The sequence below is a fragment of the Neophocaena asiaeorientalis genome, unplaced genomic scaffold, assembly GCF_003031525.2.
Source record: "Neophocaena asiaeorientalis asiaeorientalis breed wild unplaced genomic scaffold, Neophocaena_asiaeorientalis_V1.1 scaffold30, whole genome shotgun sequence".
Taxonomy (NCBI): Eukaryota; Metazoa; Chordata; class Mammalia; order Artiodactyla; family Phocoenidae; genus Neophocaena; species Neophocaena asiaeorientalis.
The window spans coordinates 10,389,415-10,394,414 of record NW_020174923.1 but is presented as its reverse complement, the minus strand read 5'-3'; positions in this window follow the sequence as shown (position 1 = coordinate 10,394,414).

Genomic DNA, 5,000 nt, shown 5'->3' with positions numbered 1-5,000 from the left:
AAACCGTTGCGAGTTTCTAGCCCTGGCTTTTGTGAATTGTCCCTCCCACTACCCCCATCACCGCAGCCCCCTTTAGAGTGAGTTAAACACTCCCCCCTCCCCGCTCGATGTAATGAATGCCCTTTGCCACCCTGGGAATGAAGGGAGGGGTAATCTTGACTGCTCCTGGCCAACTGCCTGCTCAGCACTAGAATTGGGCCTGTCCTTCACTGACTGGTACACAAAGGCACATGCCAGGCGTGGATTTCATCTCCCTGTTTTTCTGGTAGAGGAGAACTAAAAAATCAGGAGTGGGAAGGGGAGCCCCTTGTTCAGTTCTGCACAGTTGGTGACTTGGGAGTGAGCCTTAGCCCCTAGGGGTACCCCTCCTGCCCAGTGGGTGGCCTCTGCGAGGCTGAGCCTGGGCAACAGGGTAGGGGAGGTAGAGGATGGCACTGTTGGTGGGCAGGGAAGGAAACCTGTCTACTACCATTCGCAGAAAGGTGTGGCCTACAGGTGGTCTGAGGCCTTGAAAACTGGTCCTGGTGGTGGACCTTTTGGGGTAGGTCTTCGAGGAGGATGGTCCTAGGAAGAGCCTGGAACCTAAGGTCAGAAGATCAGCCATGGGACAGAGGTAGATGGATAGGTCAGGAGGAGCAGCAGAGATGCCCAACTGGCACCAGACTCAAGAGTGTCCAAGGCCCCTTCTGGCCCAGGAGGGACAGGACTCTCATTGGCTGGGCTCCTCGGATGTGCCAGGGGCCACTTGAGCATCTTGTTCCATTCAGACCCCACAGGGGTTGAGCTTCCCTGTGGGATGAGAGTCTGAGGTTCTGATGACAGAACAGTTTGTCCAGCTCATGTGGCCACCGCCCAGTTCTGTACTGATTCTAGAACCAATCAGGTGGTCTGCTATCACCCAGCAGAGAGGTGCCCCACGGCAACTCGCTCCACCCTAATCTCTCAGACGTAGACGTGTCCAAAGCTCAGGAACACTCAAAGAGGGCCAGGGGCCCTGGCATCAGGACAGGGGAGGAGAGTCCAGTAGCCCCAGTTCTCGCAGGTGTAGACTGCTTCTTCCTAATGCAGGGCAGAGATGTCTGTCAATGCCCAGCGCTTCATAAGCAAAGGGTCCTAAACCCTCTCTTTGAGCCCAAGTTCAGGGGAGAGAATGAAAGCAGGAAGCTGAGATCTTAACCTTGCACACTGGGATCTTAACTTTGCCCAGAGACCCGAAGTTCTCTGTTTTTTCTCCAAATGAACCTTTCTAATGGGGCTGAGCCTTGAGCATAGAGGCTGAAGCTGACTCATTGCAAAGAGAGGGGCATTGTGTATCCATCCATCCCTCAGAAGCTGGTCCCTCCTGCACCAGCTGGGTCCCAGACTCCAGCTCTGGTCTCCCTGTTGCCTGTACCACCTCTCCCAACTCGTTTTCACAAGAGCCAAGTTTAGCCCTTCAGTGTTAGCTCCATCCTTGGATCCTACCAGGGTGCTTTGGAGCTAGGGTTGCCAGACTGAGCACATAAAAATCTAGAATGCTCAGTTAAATTTGAATTTCAGATGGACAATGCATAATTTTTTAGTATGTCTCATGAAATATTTGAGATATACTAATACTAAAAAATAATATAAAATGCATTGTTTATGTGAATGCAGATTGAACTGGGCATCCTGGATGTTATCTGGAAACTCTATTTGGATCCTGAATAGTCTACTTGGTCAGCCCCTGCCCACAGGGAAGTTTCAGTCCAATAGGAGAGAGGAACTGTTGAGAACTGAGCCACATGGATCCTGTGAGTGCGGTGATTGTAGTGACATCGAGTATGCTGGCATGGCGCAGAATGGCTGCTGCATGACAGCGGGCCCTTCACCTGTGATTTCAGGTGGGGGTGGAGTGAGCATGGGACAAGACCTAGACAAAGGGGTGATGGAAGACCAGAATTGGTCCCTCCATTTGTTGGCCCACCTTGGGCTCCTGAGTTGAGGCTCCTCCCCATTCCCACCCACCCCAACGACAAAGTCTAGAACATACAAGGAGGGCAGAACAGACCCACTCCCCTCACCAAAACCCTTTCCCTTCCTACACCTCAGTTTCCTCAGCACCTTCAAAGACGTGCCATGACAGTGAGGATGAACTGGGTCGGGAAAGAGCCTTGAGCGCTTCTGGAAAACCTCCTAAGTAAACATATGAGTTATTTTTTTTTACCAGGGAACATTATTAACATTTCATGTCAGATCCAAATGCCTTCTAACGACTTCTGGCTGAGAGACTCAGCTTGACCAAGGGACAGATACCCGGTGATGTTTACCTCTGAACTGACGGCTACCTCTCCCTTCCCTCCCCGCCCAGCTCTTAACCCAGTGTGCACCAGCCCTCTGCATTCTGCCCTCACTATCTGCTTGGTGGATGATTACCCATTGACCTGGGACCTCATCCTCAGCCTCTCCAGCTTTATCCTGGATCACCAAGAATGGCATTGGGACAGGAGAGAGATAAGAGCTGCGCCTGCACTCGTACAGAACCAGATCCTCGTGCTTTTTGAATCGAGTTTCTTCTATTGTTCCACGTTATGGTTCCAAGTTATGTTTGCGGCTCATCTGAGAAGACGAAGACTCTAAAGAGGAAATAGTACTAAAGGCGGATATTCTTGGATGCAAGTATCCATTTCCTGTGGCCATAGTTCAAAAACCCCCCTGCCCCCTGCCCCCTCCTCTTCCTCTCTTCCCTTTGCAGTTACTGCTAACAGCCAACATGGATTGAGTGCCCACTACCTGTGGGGGCACTCCAGGGCGTCATCATGAGCTACATCCTATCACTGTCCCTGTCTCACAGATGGTAAAATGAAGGCTTAGAGGCTCAAGTAACCAATTCAAGGTCAACGTTCAGTATACAGGGGAACAGATAGTGAGTTCTGAGCTAGCCTTGTCTGTCTCCAGGGGCTGTGCTCCCAGCTTCCAGGATTCTGTGGGTTCTTCAGAGGCCAGTTTAGGTCCCATCCCCTCCCTGAGGTTGTTCTAGATTATTCCAGCCTTTACTAGGGCCTGCTGTGCCTGATCTCCTGCAGTATTTACTGCCGCCCCCGCAACTCGCCAGTCAGTTGCTAGCTGCAACATACCTGTGTGCATGCACCTCGATTCTCCAACTGGACAAAGCCTTGAGCATTTGGAAGGCAAGGGACACGTCTTGGGCATTTCATGCACTCCCACAGTTTGTGCACAGTTCCTAGATAAATACCTCAGAATCAGATGCCTCGTGTGTGTGTGTGTGTGTGTGTGTGTGTGTGTGTACAGAGTCCTGTGTGTGTGTGTGTGTGTGTGTGTGTGAGAGAGAGAAAGAGAGACAGATGGGAGCTTTCAGACAGCGATGCTGATTCCTGCACTGCAAGCCATTAGCAGCAGACACAAGAAAGACCCCCGTGCCACCCCCAGGGGCTCAACCCCCATGACCACAAAGCTGCACAGCAGAGGCTGGGGACTCAGGCTGCTCCTTTTCGCCCTGCCGCCAGCGGATGTCAGACACTCAGGCACTCAGCTGCTCTAGGGTCCTGCTGCCCCCTCGCCCTTCACCTGATCTATCTGTGTGAGTTTCAGGAGACTCTGGGTAATTATGTGGTAATTGAATTTAGGGAAACAGACCCTAAGGATAATCCTTGAGTCAGTTCCAGGAGATTCATGGTTTAATTTCCATATTTAGCTAGTGGTACATATTATACGGTTCCTGACAACACAGCAATCACCTCGTCCTTATGTATTTAGTTTTGTTTTAACACGAGGTTCAGAATAGTAGAGATATGGGCATGTTACTCCAAAACACACACACACACACACACACACACACACACACACACAGAGTTAACAACAAGCAGAAGACACAGCACACACCCCTTTTTTATTTTCATATGTGGCCTTCACGTAAGCTGTGTGGATAAGGCCTGACACAGTAAAAACTCACCAAATGCTGCCTGTAATTATTATTTCACTTAATTATCTGCAAGTTCTCAAATCTGGATAGGGGCAGAGAGCTGGCATCGCCAGTGGACGTCCAAGGTGCGTGTGCATGCCTGCGTGAGTGTACATGTGCGTGTGCATTTAGGGCTGGAGGAGGGTGGTGGCAATGCAGCCCGTACTGGCAGGAACGCCTCTCATTTGCTGCCTGAGCTAAGGACCCTTTCAAACGCACCATGGAGTTTAATATTGCCAACGACTGGCCCTGACTCCTTTCAACCTGCGCCAGGTGTAATGTAAACCTCCCTGCATTTCCTCCCTTTCCTGTTTCATCTGAGAAATTCTTCACTAATTCCATGGTATCTGGTTTCTCATTGTTTCTCTCTGCTTTAGAGAGCCCCTTGGGGTGGGCTTTAGAAAGGTGTGCTTAGCGCTCTCAGCCCTCCGAAATGACACAGGCTCTTCCCTCACTACCACCACTATTCTCCGGAACCTCTTACAAGGGACTTCGCTGGCTGTCAGGGCAAAATAAGCCATAACATCCTGGGGAGATGAGCAAATGCCTGTCACAAAATCAGAGGATGGTCTTGGGTGGTCTGTAAAGCAGCATCCAAACTGAGAAAACGGGACAGTCGTATTCAGCTCCTTTGTAATATAACACTGAGGTTATAGTAATATAACAGAATAATCGCGTGTCTCCCATCCTTTGTTGAAGTAGTGCTCTTTGGGGTTGAAGACAAGGAAGAATACAGCCGGATGGAGGAGGCCTGGGCTGTTCCAGATGCAAGCAGGAGACCATCTAATTTCCTCTGATTCTCTAAAGGAGGTGGGATTACAAAATCATGTGAATGTTGGGGGGTGGGGAGAGAAGAACCTGGAAAGCAGAATCCCTCCCATGAACAACGGAAGTGAGCATCCTTATAGCCATTTCCTGCTTTGTTTTTTGTGCTCCCCACTCTCCTATCAGTGCTGAGGGGAGAGAGGAGGCACTGGGCAGGGTGAAGGAGACTCAGGACTGGCCAGGTTCCTTTCAACCTTCAATGCATCTTCCTACTGTCTCCTCTCCTGGCATTGAA